Source organism: Acinonyx jubatus, chromosome D2 (genome assembly GCF_027475565.1).
Source record: "Acinonyx jubatus isolate Ajub_Pintada_27869175 chromosome D2, VMU_Ajub_asm_v1.0, whole genome shotgun sequence".
NCBI lineage: Eukaryota > Metazoa > Chordata > Mammalia > Carnivora > Felidae > Acinonyx > Acinonyx jubatus.
Window position 1 is genome coordinate 66,983,951 of NC_069393.1, and position 18,681 is coordinate 67,002,631.

Consider the following 18,681-nt stretch of genomic DNA (forward strand, 5'->3'; position numbering starts at 1 on the left):
ATTAAAAGGGACACTTGGGTGGCTCAGTCGGTTGAGTGTCCAACTTCGGCTCAGGTCATGATCTCACTGTTCGTGAGGTCACGCCCCACATCAGGCTGCTTGGTGTCAGTGCAGAGGCCACTTCAGATCCTCTGTCTCCCTCTCTCTCTGCCCCTTCCCTGCTCACGCTCTCTCTCTCAAAAATAAATATTAAAAAAAATTAAAAAATGGAAATACCTTATGATCTAATAATTCTGCTGGGTATTTTCCTAAAGAAATTGAAAATACTAATTCAAAAAGGTAACTGTGCTCCTATGTTTATTGCAGCATTATTTACAATGACCAAAATACGGCAGTAACTTAACTGTCCATCAATAGACAAATGGATAAAGAAGGTAGATAGATCTATATCATGGAATATAGATATATATGGAATATATGTGAAATAAAGATATGAATAGACGTATAGACAGATAGATTGATCGATCTATGTAATGGAGTATTATGCAGCCATAAAAAGGGTGAGATCTTGCCATTTGCAACGACATGGATGGACTAAGTGAAATAAGTCATACCAAGAAAGAGAAATAGCATGTTTCACTCACCTATGGAATCTAGACAACAAAACAAATGAATAAACAAACAAAAAGAAGAATCAGACCTAAAAATTTCAGAGAACTAACTGATGATTGCCAGAGGGGAGGGGGTGGAGGGACAGGCAAAATGGGTGACAGAGAGTGGGAGACCCAGGCCTGGGTTAGGGAATGGGTAATTCATGGGCATTGAAGGCACAGCCTAGGGGATGTAGTCAATGATATTGTAACAGTTGTCTGGCGATGGATGGTGAGTACACCCGTGAGTGGAGCACAGCACACAGATTTGTTGAATCACTATGTCGTACATCCGAAACTAACATTGTGTGTCAACTATACTAAAAACAAATTTCCCTGCTCGAAAAAAAGTGTCCCCAGTATAGGCTTGATCTATGGGGACAGTACAAAGAGGGCTCTGATCTTAGGGGGAAAGCGGAAAGCTGGTCCTGAGGCAAAGAGGAGAAAGATAGCATGACGTGAGCAAAGTGTTGGAGTGGAAGGTAAGATTGACAGAGTCCATCTGGAAGGGCAAACTGGAGGCAGATCCGGGGCTGGTTTGTGAGGCTGTGATATTGGCCACTGGGCTTCCTTTCGCAGGGGGATCAGGCTGTGACTTTGCCTGTGAGGTCGGAAACAAGTTACCCCGTAGGGCACCCACCACTGGGCCAGCCCTGCATGCCAGGCTGCGGGGTTTGGGCTTTCTCTCAGTGGTGTCTACACAGTGTATATGATCCGGATGTGGCAGACCTTCCCTGGGGCAGTTTCTCTCCTCATCCCATTCCTGCCTTGAAGCCTTGGGGTGCTACCTCCACGAGCCTGGATAAGAAATGGAGATTTTACCCAGAATTTTCAGGGGCTCTGGAAGAGGAATCATGCTGCCCGCCACAGAGCAGAATCCTAACAAAATTCCCTTTGACTTTCCGATTAGCTCGCCCTCACCATGGTTCCATCAACCAACCACCTTATTGACCCTCTTTTTCTTCCCTTTTCTTCTTCTCTCCTGTGCTCCGCCATTCTGGGAGAAGGAGGGGAAAGCCAGGAGGTGACAGTGTCTTTGCAGCAAATCTTTGCATTTAAGACCACGTGAAAGTGAACAACCGAGAAGGGCCTCTGAACTTGGGAATGAGCAGCCCTCTAGGAATGCTGCCAAAGAAGGAAGAAAAACGGAAGAAAGAAAGATATGTAGCTGCTGGCAGTACGATAAAACCGAACACCCCGTAGACGTTCTGGAAGGCAAAGTCTAAATATGACTTATGGCTTTAAGCAGAATGCAGATTTCTGCCAAGCCCCTCCTCCCTGTGATTTTTGGTTTTTAAACATTTAAAGAGCACTTTGTCATTCCAGATTGTCATTTCCAAATTGGCAATGGGAGTGGTTATGATAATAAAGTATTTTGATCTGAGGCAATTTGCAAAGGGCTTTAAAAATCCTCATTACTCTGGATTCTGCCTCCTTCTTGCTGGGTCCCAGTGCCAACCAGCAAGAGGAACTCAGCGGACCTTTTAATCACAACAGGCTTTGCGGTTGTTGTTTCATTGCTTTTTAATGAACTTGTTCTTACAGTTAGCGCTGGTGGAGGGGGCCAGTTCTTTAGAAGAGGAAATGGGCATCTCCGAGGCTGGGCCTCATGTGGCCCAGTCTCTAGGAAGTTTGGCATAAATCTCCGCATTGTACTGTCCTGCTTATTGGGTCGGACATACCTCTTTAGTGATGCTGCCTAGGTCACTGTTTCTCAAGTCCAACATCCCCAGGATTCACTGTATATCCAAGTGAGTGAGCCTAAGTCACTTGGCTGTTTTAAGATATTGTTCATATTTGTTTAAGGCATCAGAACTGAAACAGTTTCAGATAGAAACAGGGATGTTGGCAGGATTAACATCCTGCTTCCTCCTCGCTTGTATTTTCCACACTTCAGAGGATAGGACCTATAATTCAGATGTCAGCTGAGGTCTCTTGCCCCTTTGAGATCTGGTGAAATTCCACAGCCTGTGGGGCATCTGGCATCTTCCTGCTTTCTCATGTTTCTCTCTGTCTCCACCTATGGGCTGTTCCTATTCCAACCTCAGTTGCCAGAAAACAGCTCAACTCCTCCAAGGAATCTGCTCTGATCTAAGGAGTTATCTATAACTTTATTTTACCTTTTGGTACGCATTGCTGATGGGACACAGGGAGGGGGTCTCCTCACAGAGCGCCTGACTACCTATATGCTACGGGCTCTTTCTCCCTTATTCTTTCTCTCTCTTTCATCTCTAGTACAAAAGACTCCCCATTCTCTTGCACCTGAATTTCCCCACTTACTAAGCTCCTTGGGATCTTAGCTTCATGCAGTCTACCCAAGGAATTTCGTCAGGACACCTGCACTGCTGTCCCTCAAAGGGATCCTGGTAAATTTTATTTTCTCAGATTTGTTATAGGTATTTAGGGTAAAGTGGTTGGGCATACAGCAGAGGACTTAACAGAACTCCAGGGGAGAAAGGTTACATATCACCTTTTGTTTTAAATTTTTTTTTCAACGTTTATTTATTTTTTTTGGGACAGAGAGAGACAGAGCATGAACGGGGGAGGGGCAGAGGGAGAGGGAGACACAGAATCGGAAACAGGCTCCAGGCTCTGAGCCGTCAGCCCAGAGCCTGACGCAGGGCTCTAACTCACCGACCGCGAGATCGTGACCTGGCTGAAGTCGGACGCTTAACCGACTACGCCACCCAGGCGCCCCTACATATCACCTTTTGATTATGAAGTGCCCATTATAAGTTGGTCCAATTTGGTTCCCATCCAATCCCTTCCCAAGAGGGGAAAATAAATAGCAGCCAAATAAACTCATTTTCCCTCTCTCCTCTCATCCCTCCCTGCTTCTGTACATGCTGTTTCTTCCTCTCAGTGTGTTCATCCTTCCTCTTCATCTGGAAAATTTCTGTGATTCTTTAAGACCCAGTTCTGTGGGTCTTATGGTCTCTTTCTCTGTGACGCCTTCCCTGGCTCTTCTCATCAGATAGAGTAGGTTGCCTTCTTCTCGCTGTTCTAACAGGGACAGACTCCATCAGAGCATTTACCTTATTAAATTTGGTTTTCTGTTTGCTATCTGCCTTCTTAAGACATGAGCTCCTCAAGAAAAGGGACTGTCAACATATGTCTTTGTGTCCTTAGTTCCTAGACAATATTGGGAAACCACAAGAGTTGCATAGATGTTTGTTGAATGAATTAAAGCCTGCATCATGTCTACAGTGGGGCAGAGAAATGCAATCCATTTGTTTTTGGCTTAAGGGGCCAACTCTTTGAGTTGCTATAATCCAAAACTATTTCAACAGTAGACTGTCAAAGTCATGTTGTAGTGTTGTGTGTTACACTTGGAAAAAACATTTCTCTTCTTCCCCACTTCCCCTGATTATTCTCTGCTTTGCAAGTGACTTTTTAGAAATTCAGCTGGAGGAAGGACTTGCCCTGAGTAAAATTCCTGAAAAACTTGCTGAAAAGCCGGAGAGCGGGAGACTGATCTAAGGCATGAGGCCCATGAACTGTGTATTGGGGAGTGGGAACAGCATTTAGCAGAAGAGTTGCCTTTATGAATAGATGAAGGAGGTAATTACCTTTCTCACCATTCCTAATAGTACCTAAGGGCCTTTTTCTTTTTAATTTAATTTATTTTTCCAGTTTTATTGAGATATAATTGACATACTGCATTATATTTGTTTCAGGTGTACTATAACTTTCAAATATGTAACACGGTATTGTTAACTGTAGTCACCATGCTGTAAATTATATCCCTGAATACATAAGAAATTATTTATCTTATAAGTGGACATCTCAAGGTCTTTTTCGAGCATAACAGCTTTGATTCCTTTAGGTGGCAAATACATGACGTGCTTTGTTTTGGTCTCTCCCCCTTAGCCTGTTTCCCATAGCAGCCATCAATAAATGATTACAAAACTCTTCTCCATTGAGCCATTCAGAGGCTCCAGAATCCTTCTCAAGACAGGGTTTCAGGCAAGTATTGCCAATGAACCTGCTCTGACACACGAAACATGTGCCTAGACTCTGTGCTGGCCACTGTAAAGGACACAACAATGGGTTACTCACCCCTCATCTTTTGGACTTCTGGGGAATTTTCTCCCTCTCATCCAGTCTGGGTACAGGCTTTATATCTGAGTAGATATAAAAATCCTATGACTTGGATATATGAAGTTTGGAACAGCGTTCTTGTTTCTTTCCTATTCTTATGTGAGCATCCACCTGCTGGAGGTTGAAAGAAGGCTCTACATATGAATCCTGACTCTGGTTCTTCTATTTCCGTCTCCTTCAGCGAGTTACTTTAACCTCAGCACTACTTTGCGAAGTAGGCATTATTGTGCTGAACACGTTTGGGAAGGAAGCAATTGAGAATAAACCTAGGCAAGTTCCTGACCCAGGGCCCCAAATGCTGGTGCTCCATCTATGTTAAGAGAAAGGCAGGTGGGAGGGGAACTAATTGAAGCAGACACTGTCCTTACATGTAGGCAAAAATAAAGCAAATAAAAAGTCAAAACCAAGCTCTATCAATCTACACCAAATTAGACCAGACCCAAACAATGACAACAAAACCCTGGCAACCGAGTCCCTTTGCAGCCTTTGCATCTATTATTCAGTGAGACCGAAGAGGACTTTTCTTGCTATTATCCTCTGCCCTCTGCCACTGAGTAGAAGACCTTCTGTTCTCTGTAGCTAATCATTAATCAGCAAGCACCTCCAAGTTTCTTCTCTCTAGTTCTCTGTCTCCCAATTATCCAAAGAAATAATTTGGCCAAGCGATGAAGGCAGGCATGTTTGCTAACAAAGGGATACTTCTGCCTCTGTGGAATAGAAATGAATATTCTGTGAAATATCATGTAAACAGTCACTGTGGCAATTTGTGACCTGGAGCTCCTCTGGTTCTCAGTGAATCTCTGGTGTTTAATTATGCTGAGGGTTTCCAGAATCAGCTTGTAGCAGTTTCCTTTGAAAACACCTGCAACCACGTTCTGGAGCCTAAGTGGAAGGTTGAGGGTAGTAACAGTTCAAAGAGCCAGGTGGAGTCTGAGATAATGAGCCAAGATTGGGTCCAGGACTCAGGGCTCAGTTTAAGTACCAAAAGATTAAATTTCCTTTAGCATCAAGAAATATTTGTTGTATGAGAGAGAGCAGCTACCTCAGCCCCAGAAAATTATGCCCCAAAGCCGTGCTTTAGCATCTACTGAAGCCTGAGTTCCCTGAAAGGAGGAAGCAGGCCACTTGTAACGGGCTGAAAGAGTTTGTTCGGTGAGGGCGCAGCCAAGTCATCTCTAAATAGTCCATTTGTCACTCTCCCTGATGTGGTTCTAAGGAATATCTTCTGGTTTACTAATTAATAGTGAAGATAACAACCACTGGTGACCTTTATGGAACATGTTACACAATGCACGCCATGTGGCAAGAATTTATAAAGTGTTATTACCTTGAATGCTTAAAACCACTCCATAAGGGGGTAAAATTTTTAATCCATATGTTACAGATATTTGAGCCTGAACTAAGCCTCGGTTGGGTGGTAACTTTCCCAGGGTTTCCCACTGGGAAGGTACAGCGGTTGGGTTCAAATCCAAGTCCATCTGACCCAGGTCTGTATTCTGTTAGGTCACATTCTTTCCTTTCAGACACAAAGGGATTAATCCATCCACTGACTATGTGAAGTCACAGGAAGCAGTGTTACTGGGCACTGATTGGCTAAGTATCTCTCCTTTTTATGAGTGATTGGTGGGAAGCATTCCAATTTGCCATGTTGGTCTGGGAGAAAAGGTGCTGGGGCTTCAAATCATGTTTTGTGTCTTACTATTCGGTGGCATGACTTTGTGTCATTAGGGTATAGGGGTAATTATGATCTGTTTTGATGCCCAATGTGGCAATTTCATAACCCTAATCAGTTGGAAACAGCAAAGATTTGAGAAATGATTTTTTGCTCATTTTTCATAGTCAAGGAAAATGTGGCAGGTGCCTTGTGCGGAGTCCCGCTCAATACAGGTAGAGTAAGAACCAGACTGACTCTGGCCTATTTAGGTTGTTCCAATACTCTGTTTATGATGTCAGAGGTACTGCTCCACTGAAGGGGGCCGATAACTCATAATATTCTTACTCGATTGTGGCAGGCTTGGAAAGAAAATCATGTAGAATTGAAGAGAACAAGAGCCGTGTAAGGAAAGCAGTGTGCTTGGTGACAGGAACTTGGAATGAGGTACTCATTCTTTTCTTCATTTCCTCTTTCATTTATTTATTTAACTAACAAATATTGACTGGAAAAAAATGATCCTGTGACCAAGTTTAATGCCAGTTGTGTCATTTATGTTGAGTCTCTCTTTCCTCATCTGATAAATGAGAGTTATAAAAATTCATCTAATAATTTAAATATGGAAACCCTTTTTTGTGGGAGACAGAGAGAGAGAGAGAGAGAGAGAGAGAGATTGAGAATGAGCAGGGGATGAGCAGAGAGAGGGAGACAGAGACTCCCAAGCAGGCTCTGCACCTAGTGCCCAGAACATGACCTGAGCTGAAATCAAGAGTAGGGATACTCAACTGACTGAGCCACCCAGGCCCCTAAACATGGAAGACCTTGGGTCTCATTAGTGATCATAGAAATGCAATTGTACACACCACTGAATAGCCATTTTCATTTTTACTTGTTAAAACACCGCAAACACATAAAAGATAATGTCTAATGCTAATGTGGATGCGATAAAAAAGGCAGTCTCAGATAATGGTATAAGTTTTTGGAAAGGAATATAGTGGGTTAGTAAGAGCTATTAATAGATTTCCTTTCTTGACACAGTGATTTTGTTTCTGAGAATCAATTGTAAGCATGTTCTAAGAATGAATATATGTACGGAAGATGTTTGGTGAAATTTTTAATATTGAGTGAAACATTGAAACAACCTAACTGCTAAGTCAAATGGATAATAGTTAAATAAATTATGGTTGTCTACCCAGTGAAATGTTATGCAGCCAATAAAAAAGCTGTCATGAAGTTTCTATAGTAACATGGAAAATATTTGGTATGATGTTAGTGGAAAAAAGGAAAATATTCAGGGGAGAATGGGTGATGGGCATTGAGGAGGGCGCTTGTTGGGATGAGCACTGGGTGTCATTGTATGTAAGCGAAGAATCACAGGAACCCACCCCCAAAACCAAGAGCACACTGTATATACTGTATGTTAGTTGACTTGACAATAAACTATATTAAAAAAAGAAAACAGGGAAATATTCATAAAAATCATTTTTAAGTAATAAAGACAATCATATTATACAGGTAAGGAGAGAGCTTCATAGAAGAAAATCACCGAATGTTCCAACATGTTGTGTTAGGGTGGATTAATGTGTTGTTTATGTCCTATTTTCTGAAGTTTTTGAGATATGTTTATGTTACTGTTTTCCTTGGAGGCAGACTGGTGTAAAGAACCTGGCCGTGGTGTCAGACAGAGAAGATTTGAATCCCGTTGTGGTCACTTATAAGCAGTATGATTCCCTGGGTTTTCTTCTGCGTCAAATGCAAGTGATAATTGGATATGTTTCATAAGGCGATTGTGAAGGCTAGATAGGATAATGGAGGTAAGTGCTCATACAGTGCATTGGGTTTAATTTGTTAGTGAATGCTAGTTGTTATTTTATGAGAAATCTTAATATATTTCTAGACACCGACTTAAACAGAAAGAAAGGCAAATTGAATGATCTGTAAGGTTCTTTATTGCTCTAAGTTTTCATACTTCTCATTTGAAACACAAAGTTTAAGTAGGTTTTTTGTGACAGAAATATATTTGTAGATTAAGATGGGGCCTGAATGTTGTGCCAAAACTGTAGAGTTTTGAGAATATGATTTCCTTGGGGAATAAAAGGGGATTATTTCTGTCTATTTATAATCTGAACTGGTCCTTTCTTGGCGATGTGAGGGAACATGCAAAGTTTTATATTTAAGAAATTTGGGAAACTGGTTGGTTAGGCATTGGTCAATACCATCACTTTTGTCTAATAGCTGCCTTTTGTTCTCTATAAAAATAAGGAGATGGGGTCATTTATGCACTTAGGAGCAACGGGAAAATTTGTTCGATGTTATATGTTTAGAGCAGTCCTAAATCTTGCGTTTCCTGAAGCTTTTGATGTGTGGAGGATTTGAATGGTCATTCTCTGGATTCAAGAAAATTTATAATATCTCTTATATATCCAGCAACAGATGTATAAAAGTTTCCGGGGAGGGAAATGGTTCTTTCAAAATGACTTTTGGATGATACATGTGTAAGCAAATAAGACAGATATCGATTAAATGTCCTTCCAACACAAAACAAATTGACCAGACGTGCAAAGGTTTTTGCCAAACCCCAGCATTTGATATCCCCCAAAGACATTTGGTTGCTGATTTCTGGCTGAGGCTTGAAAGGTGGAAATTTTGCTTGGAAATGGTTTAGTAGAGCAAGAGGTAAGGCAGAAAGGCAAAGTGTCAGCGCTGAGGCACGAAGAAGCTTCCAATCCTTTTCTTTATATCTGTGTAGATAATATGCAAAGAAAAAAAAAAGAAAGAAAACAAAAAGGTGAACTTGGAAAAATTCCAAGTCATATGTGCTGATTTCCCTCAATTCTGGGGAAACTACATGAATGCTTTAAGATCTAAATGCTTTAAGACCAAAGGCAGGGACCATTCAGATTGTTCAGAGGAACTTGAGAGGGAGCCCTGACCTCCTGTAAATGGAATGATTCCAACAATGAATTTCATGGGGTTTATATAATGAGCATCCATCTCTGTCTGTAACATTGTGTCATTTTTGTTTGATTGTATGAACCATGGGTGTCCCCTATAAGAGATGCTTCAGTTCACCTGAGAGTGATACTTTTTTCAAACTCTTTTGCTTACTTGTATTAAGTTGAAGAATTCCTACACACTGGTGGCCGCTCCCTTGTATTACACTGCTGGGGTTCCTATGAGCTGTGCCAAATGTTTGAGCATCCTGTCCAAGCATTCATGGGCCTTAGTGACCAAACCCCAGGCTTGACCACAGAATGGTTGGAGAAAGGGAACTGCTTCTCAAAGGTGGTGGTGATGATTGGGCATGCCACCATAAGATTGGTCTTGGCTGGAACTGAAATAGCACTTGATTTTGGAATGAGTATTTGTGAATCTTTGAAGCCTGGGTAATTTAGGGGGAACATGTTGTAAGTGTGAGGCTCGATATCACCTGATTGGATAAATATTCATTATTACCTTTAAGTTATATTTATTTTTAGCCACATTGTTGAAGCCTCTGTTGGCCAGCAGCAGCCAGCTTGGTAACAGATGGCCTAAGAACTTCAGGAGTGACTCCTGAGATATCTGCTGTAATCTGTTTTAGCTTGACCAGTGGTGGCACTTTGAGGGTTGGGAATCCAAGTATACAAGGTATTTTTTTCTACTTTTCTTGGACAAAGGCCATGTTAAAATTCTCTGGAGACAAAGCCAGCTCTTACACTGTCTCCAACAGAGTTGTCAGTTCATACAAGCCAATAGCATTTGGAGAACATGGTAGTGTTAATCCTGATGGACTCTTCTTAAAGCATCTTGGGTCAGGTGTCCCTGGTATTGTGTTGCTCATGAGGTCCTTGATTCCTAGTTCTGATGTTGGGCCAAACCTCCCTGATACCTATTAATTTGGAGGATATAAACATTTTGTTCTCACGAATTGGCTGCTGAGTAATTGCCAACTTGTATCTTTCCCAGTCTCTGGTAAACATATTCATTGGTTGACCCAATCTGAGCATGATTGAGAAATAGGTGGGTTTCCCCTCAACGATAGGAAAACTGTCCTCATACTAAACTAGTGTGCTGATCTTCGATGAAGTGGAGGGAAACCCCTTGCCTTGGTATGAATTAGTAGTTCTGGCCACCCAAACGACCATGCTGTGCTGAGTTCTTTCCAACTTGATCTTACCAGATCACATGGTTACAGTACAAGGTGAGCAGACACTGAAACAGAGGAGAGCACAGTGCATAGAGAAAACTCTTCTCTCATTCCAAAGACAACTTTCTTGAGCCAGGCTAATGCTTTTTTTTTTTTTTTCATTATTTATCTTGGCAAAGCCTGAATAGTTCTGTGATGAGGGACCCAAAACCTAGAACAAGAATCAAGGAAACTTTCTCTTATCTCCACTGTTATTTTTCAGTGGGGCTTTAATGTCCATGATAGGATGATATGCTTGTGCTGAGTTCTGATGCAGGAAGCAGACTGCACCAAGGATTTGCAGATAGATCAAAGAGGGGGAGATGAATGAATGTTGCCCAGGGAACAAATTTTCAAAAAGAAGACTCCTTAAGAATTTCTCCTTGTTGTCTTCATGTTAATGATGAAGAAGCTTCCCAGAGAAAGATGATTTAGAGCTTTTTTTTTTCTCAGTATAATAGAGCAGGACATGATTTGGTGGTTGTGGGGTAGGTATATGTAGCCTAGCTACTTGCCAAACCTCTATATCCACTGTTCTTTTCTATTTCACCCTCCCCTCCCTTCACTGATCTGTTTTCCAGTTTGTAAATTGAATAGCAAACAATCCAAAAGGGCAGAGGGTTGTGAGAGACACAAGCCCTCATATGACACCTAAATTACTGATCAGAAACGACATTTCAAGAACAGTGTAATCCTTTGTAAAGCTGGCTTCAAAGGTCAAAGCTAAAACACATTGTACGCTAGCCACGTGACATCGGGCCATCATATCTCACGATTGAGCACAATTCACATGCAATCTTCTCCAAATATTTGATGACTAGAATGTCTGATTTTATCATACTCATAAAACACAACATGGTGCTTAGGATGTCTAGGAACTAGAGAGGCTGACTTGGAGTCCTGGCTCCATCGCTTACCAGCAGTGTGATCTGGGCTGAGTTACCTCATTTTACTCTCTGTAAGACGAAGGCAATCTTTCTAACTTCATGTGCAATAGGCACTGTTGTGGGGAAGTTCTTTGATAGTGTGCTGAGCACTTAGTGTGCTAAACATAGAGTCAATGTTAATTTATGTTATACAATACAGAATAATTACTGAACATCTACTGTATAGAAGACCTTGTGTCAGGCACAAAACTGACCTCTGAGGTGTCAAAGTCTGTCTTGAAAAAAAAAAGTAAGACTTTTGTTGTCACTGTTGACCTTCTCGGCTAGTAAAACAGAACACCAGATAAAAGTCCTTTAATATTTATAACAAATTCAAGCTACGTGTGTGAAGGAAGAGAGTTCTATGTGAGCAATTTCTCCAACATCTGTGGAAGTTTTGACTTCCTTGACTATTCCTTGGATGCCCTTCTACATGACTAATTTTGGTATCAAAATTACTGTTTATTTTTGGTAGCGTGAAGTTCCACACCTAACTTCCATCCAAAGGTACATCTGTCTCTCTCTTTGTGTCCGTCTGTTCTTTTCTTAGTAGTGCTTGCATTAAGATGATGCTTTTTGCCAAATTGGATTTGTAATAGATGATGCAGTGAGAGATGGGGCACAAAACAAAATTAGGCTCATTTTTGGTGCATTCAAGTGCTAGCTACTGCCCCAAATGGTAAATTACAAAAATGATCATGGTACCCTGAAGAGTTGATGGATTTCTTTCCTCAAATTGCTAGATAGTTACATGAGTGAGGGTGATTTTCCTAGTGTTAAAACTGTTTCCTGGGGGTAATTTTAGGCACCTTGGGTAGCTGCATTAACTACTTTTGGCCACTAGACAGCCATTGCTAAGTGGGCCCTTAAGTGTTCACATGACTCTTAAGTGGTGCCCCAGTAAGAATAATTAGCAAAGGTCTTTATGGTGATGAAGACCTAGCAAGCTCTACTGGAAGAAATGTTCTATATAATTCCCTTCAAAATGAAACTTTCCAAAAGATAAAACTCACAAGTAAGGAATGGCTTGATATTGCTGCTTATCTTTATAACCCCCTGCTAGAAAATCAGGCTTTATGGATTTCAGTGACATTTCATGAGCATTATCATTTTGGCTATTCACAGCAATAGTGTTAAATAGGGAAAGGGGTTAGGATGTTGCTTCGCAAGAAGAAGGCTGCAGGACTTTATAGAAAAAGTGGCAAAATTAGAATCAAGAAGACCTGAGGTCTGGTGGGGTTTGGCATGTGGCCTTAAACAGTTCATTGTTTGTACAACAAGGAGATTAGATGGAGAGGATGGAGATTAGATTAGATCAAGAATTAATACTAGATTAGATCAAGGATGGGACATTCTTGGCTAGTATGCTACCTGCATTTCAACTCGCACCCTTAGACACTGCCAATCTGACAGGGCATACTTTTGGGCTGAGGTCTCAGGTCGTCTTCACCTTTTTCCACAGGTTGACCACAATATTGACCTTTCCTCTAGGCAAAGGAAATGGGCCCAAGGAGGGTTATGTGAGATGCTGAAATGAGACACAAAATGAAGTTGTTAATGTTTAGGTAATTATGGGTTGAATTTTCCTACCTTTCCAACTCAATCCCAATATTGTATCAACAATATTCCATTGTACCAACAGAGGTAGAATGAGTAATGGTCAAGAGGGTGGATTCTGTGTTCAAATCCCAGCTTCACACTTTATTTATTGGGTCACTTAACCTCTCTGTGCCTCTGTTCCAACTTCATTGGATGGTTGTGAGGTGTAGTGAAGGTAGAGCATATAAAAAATTTAACACAGTGACTACAATAGCTAAGTACTTAGCAAATGCTAGCAAAATTAAGATACAGCCCTCGTTTGCTGGTGGAATAGTTAAGAGTTAGTGAGTAGTTCAGATAATTTCAATCCCTTTCAAAGAGTCCTGGCACTACAAGTAGCCTGGCCCTTGATAAAATTCAACACCTGTTCAGGATTAAGGAAAAAAGCTTGTAGCAAATTAGAAGTAGAAAGAAAGTTCATTCATCTGTTAAAAGATATGTACAAAATATCTATAGCCAACTCTACACTCAGTAGTGAAATATGAAAGTATCTCTCCTGGAGGTCAGGAACAAGAAAAAGGTGTCCACCATCACCATATCTCTTGACGTGGCACAGGAGGTTCCTGGCAATGATATGAAGCAGGAAAGATAGAGACACAGAGATTAGAAAGTTAGAAGAAATATTGCCATTACTTACCTATGATATGGTTGTGCACATTCCAAGAATTCAAAACGACATACACACTGCTGTCATTAACAAGTGGGTTTGTCAGGGCTGCTGGATTCAAGGTCAAGAACAAAAGTGAATATACATGTGTGTGTGTATCTATCTATCTATCTATCTAGTCTCCAAATAATTAGAAAATGAGCTTTCATTAGTGGCTATTAACTGACAGGATCCTTGGAAATGCTTTTGTTTTATTTATTTTTAGAAAGCAAAATTTTGGTGTAGCCTTATTTGCATATTGCCCTCCCCCAAATCCTGCATCTTAGTCACATTCAAGGACAGAATCTGTAGATTTTCATCCCACCCTGAAACATAAAATGGTAAAAATTGGAAGCTACAAGGAGAATGACTTGTATTTTGGGAGCCTCTGTGTGGCCTTCGTCCTTGATGATCTCCCCCACTGTTCTCAAGTAGTTCTTTCTGCTTTTTCTCTCAGCTTGAGATGGAGACCAAGAGACAAAGCAGGAGAACTCCTTCCCTCTTACAGTTCTACAAATTCTGACCCTACTGTCTTACCTGTGAAAAAGGGCCCATACTTATACACCCGGCCAAATAACTGGTCAGATAAGACCACTTGTGAGCTATCATTATGGACCTCATTTGGGAGACATCCTAAGAACACCTCCCAGCGAGGTGGAGCATTTTCATTTCATAGGCACAGACTTTACTTCTTCCGTAGAAAGACAAAGACCCAGACATGAAATCAGTTGATAAGACCTGGACCTCCTTCTCTCCTCACAGCTAGCCAGGCCCTATGGACTTTGGATGGATGTTCCCTGATGTCCAACACCAGCATATCAGACATACATTTGAAATTACAGAGAAGCCACCTGACCCCTAGGGGAAGGCTAAACTTTTCTAAGACAGAGGGTTACTTACATTGGGGCTCCATTTCTAGGTAAGAAAATGCAGTGGAACCCAGGGAAGGCTGTGTTGCTGAATCCTGGAGCCCGCCAAAGAATGTTCTCCAGAGAAGCTTGACTCTAGACTACTTGTGCTTCACTGGGGAGCTCAGAGGAGCCCCCTGTTTCTGACAAGTTATTTCCAATCAGAGATATTCTTGGATTCCAGTCCTTCTTTACAAAGCATCACTAAGCTGAGCCTGAACAGAACATCCCATGGATAAGGCAATGAGAATGATTACAGAGAAGCAGCATTTTTGGATTTTTTTTTGTTTGTTTTTATTTTTTCCCTTTTTTTTTTTTAAGCAAGAGCCACACTGTGCTCACCGAAGGGTGGAGTATTTCCACAGAGACCTATTTGCCTGCTGTTTCATGTAATGAGAAGTGAAATTCCTGACATATTTTACCCCAGAACTTGTGCCATTTTTATTCACTTACCAGCTGGCCTCTTTTTTCATAACTCTAAGTCGATTTATTTTACCATGGGTGGAGTTCTACTGTAGTTGGCGCCTCCTATGGAACACCCCTGATTTGAGAATCTAGTTTCTTGGTTTAGAGATATACGTTGAGATATCTGATGACATCATTCCGTCTATCCTTCTACCCTTGCATATCCTTGCAGTTACCAAACGAGAATTTATCCAACACGTAGTTGTTGCGAAAGTGCTATGCGCAAGGCATTGGTGTAGTAGCTGAGGGTGCAGCAGCAAACCAAACACAAGACCAAAGCAAAATCATTTCCCTTCTGTTGTGGTTATTTGTGGAAGGAGGACTTTTGACTTTCAAGTCAAAATTTGGTTATTGAGACTGATAATGCCATATGTGTATCAAGAGGTTATGAAAATTTCATTATTCACATAAAGAGACTTTCTGGGAACAGCAGGAAAGCTCTCAAGTAGGTCCAAAAGTGGGTTCTCCTTTAGAGAACCAGGAAAGGAGCCTGGCTGGGGTTTCTTATGGTGGTTTGGGGATGGGGATGAGATAAGGACCTCCATGCGTGGGCAGGGGCTTGGGTGATTTGAACCTCCTGTCAGGGCCAAAGTAGGGAGCACCCATCTTTCTTATCAGCTTTCCCAGGTATAGGGCATGTGGGGCAGAAGGGGAAGATAAAGCGGTGAGACTTAAAAGCTATCAGCAGTCAAACATCAAAAAATGGAGTAAGGATCTAGCTTATATTCTTAATTTTTTTTATTGTAGTACAACACACACAGTAAGTGCACAAATATTAAGCATGTAGCTTGCAAGATTTTAAATACAAATAGACCTGTGTAGCCATAATCCAGAAGAGACATAGTATGTTAGCATTATCTATGTTAGCATGCAGATGATTCCCTCACGCCCCTTTCTAGTCCTACCTGTCTCCCAAGGAGTAACCACTATTCTGACTTCTGTCATCAATAATTAGTTTTTCCCACTCTTGCAATTTTTATAAATGAAATCATAGTATGTATAAATGCAATGATGTTTTGATCTTAAGTCAGGTGACCGTATATATGTGGATCTGGTTCTGGACTTTCTATTCTGTTCTGTCCTTGCGCCAATATGACACTGTCCTAATTTCCGTAGCTTTATGGAATACTTGGGAATGGAAGTCTTCCGACTTTGCTCTATTTCAAGATTGTTTTCTTGGGGCACCTGTGTGGCTCAGTCAGTTGGGTGTCCGACTTCAGCTCAGGTCATGATCTCGCGGTTCATCATGGTCTTGCAGTTTGTAGATTTGAGTCCTGCCTTGGGCTCTGTGCTAACAGCTCAGAGCCTGGAGACTGCTTGGGATTCTGTGTCTCCCTCTCTCTCTGCCCCTCCCTACTTGCACTCTGTCTCTCTCTCAAAATATACATGCACATGTATATTCACTTTTGTTCTTGACCTTGAATCCAGCAGCCCTGACAAACCCACTTGTTAATGACAGCAGTGTGTATGTCGTTTTGAATTCTTGGAATGTGCACAACCATATCATAGGTAAGTAATGGCAATATTTCTTCTAACTTTCTAATCTCTGTGTCTCTATCTTTCCTGCTTCATATCATTGCCAGGAACCTCCTGTGCCACGTCAAGAGATATGGTGATGGTGGACACCTTTTTCTTGTTCCTGACCTCCAGGAGAGATACTTTCATATTTCACTACTGAGTGTAGAGTTGGCTATAGATATTTTGTACATATCTTTTAACAGATGAATGAACTTTCTTTCTACTTCTAATTTACTACAAGCTTTTTTCCTTAATCCTGAACAGGTGTTGAGTTTTATCAAGGACCATTTCTTCCTCCGTTGAGAAGGTCATATAGCTATCTCTTTTATTATGTGAATGTGGTTGTTTATGTTGGTTGATTTTCAAGTATTAAAGTAACCTTGTGTTCCTGTGATGAGCCCACTTGATCATGATGTATTTGTAGGGGATCAGAAGATTGCATCCCCAAATGTGCCACACTGCAGAAGGATCATTTTGGGCTGAAGGCAGCTGAGAAAAAGCAAACACAGAGTGAGTCCCCTGTTCTCCCCTCTACCTGCCTGAAAAGTGGGGTATCAATTACCCTGGTTAAGGTTCCTCTCCTGACTCTACCTTTCCTGTGCCAGGAAGGGAAGAAAAGCTTATCACCTAAGATGAGTCGGCACCAAGAAAAGTCTACATAAGAAATCTTACTAAATAACTCTTCTCTACCATTAGTGTACCCCATAAATTTACCCTCCCACAAGTTACCACCCCTAAAAAGTCCAGAAGCTTCTTTCCTTTGACTTGTTATCTCTATAAATTTATCTTTTCTTAGAATGATCTAAAAGTCTCCAAGGCTTGGGGGTTTTCTTTTCTTTCTCTGAAGGACTTCTACCCCATTTATTGACATATAAAACATTTAACAACATTTTTTAAAAGTTTGTATGCTTTTCTCTTGTTAATCTGGGTTTTTTGTTTTTGTTTTTGTTTTTGTTTTGTTTTTGGTTTTTTTGGTCAGAAAATTCCCCTCCTACATATTATAGTTTTGTGCATTGCTGGAGTCAATTTGTTTGCATTTTTGTTTTTTGTTTAGAATTTCTATGCCTGTGTTTATAAGAGATATTTGCCCATAATGGTCCTTTCTCGTAGTGTCTTTTTCAGGTTATCAGGACTTTTCTGGCCTCAGAAAACAAATTGCGAAGAGTTTCTCTATTAAAAAAATTTTGTATTTGATTGTTAGGATTTCTTTCTTAAATGTTTGGATTTACATTCTTTATTACCCCCAAACCCTGTGAGTTTCCATGTCGTAAGAGTTTCCTGGCTTTATCCTATCTACAGCTCATCACCCAGGGTTGCTTTCTCATTGCTGATAAGAGTCTTGAATATACTCGCTCTGGGACTGGTTGTCAAGTCCTGCTCCTGACCCTTAAAATGAGAATGTGTTTACATTTTGGTAAATACCATTATTAATGTTGAAAGAATGATCAGCGAACATTTTATTTTGCGTCTACTGTAACCTTATGATACAACTTGAAATAAAAATCTGGGAGACTATCTGGGAGACTAGGACATTCATTTATAAGTCTTCATTGTAGGAAAATGTCAATGTTATGAGCATTACAAAAGATCTCTAAGTCAATATATTAGGATAAAGTTCTATGGTGGAAGTGGAAAGGAAAAAGGATTTCAAGGAAATAAATCAATGGTATAAAATTTCTGCCTATTGGGGTGCCTGGGTGGTTCAGTCGGTTAAGCGTGTGACTTCGGCTTAGGTCATGATCTCGCGGTCTGTGAGTTCGAGCCCCGTGTCTGGCTCTGTGCTGACAGCTGGGAGCCTAGAGCCTGATTCGGATTCTGTGTCTCCTTCTCTGTCTGCCCCTCCCCCGCTTGCGCTCTGTCTTTATCAAAAATAAATAAGTGTAAAACATAAAAATAAAAATTTAATTTCTGCCTTTTATATAAAAAAGAGATTTTTCAGCTATTTTTTTTTTTAAATAGACAGTGACGAGGCCCAAATCTCTGTGGTATTAAGTCCCATCAAGTGGATTTTTAAAAGGGACCTAATGGTTTTATTGCAAGATGTCAATATTTGCAATGTGCTGGAAAATTCATTCTTTGTTGCTATTTAAACATATATTGACAAATTTT

General features: G+C 40.9%; 1 long non-coding RNA gene across 1 annotated transcript in view; it reads left to right on the forward strand.

Annotated features, from left to right (window-relative positions):
* Positions 1–12,753, forward strand: part of LOC106984769 (uncharacterized) — a 185,674-nt gene extending 172,921 nt beyond the window's left edge. Inside the window, exons 9-10 of the long non-coding RNA XR_003421295.2 lie at positions 6,704–6,789; positions 7,993–12,753. This is a non-coding gene — a long non-coding RNA (uncharacterized LOC106984769). The remainder of the gene's footprint in view (positions 1–6,703; positions 6,790–7,992) is intronic.
* Positions 12,754–18,681: the final 5,928 nt, after the last annotated feature.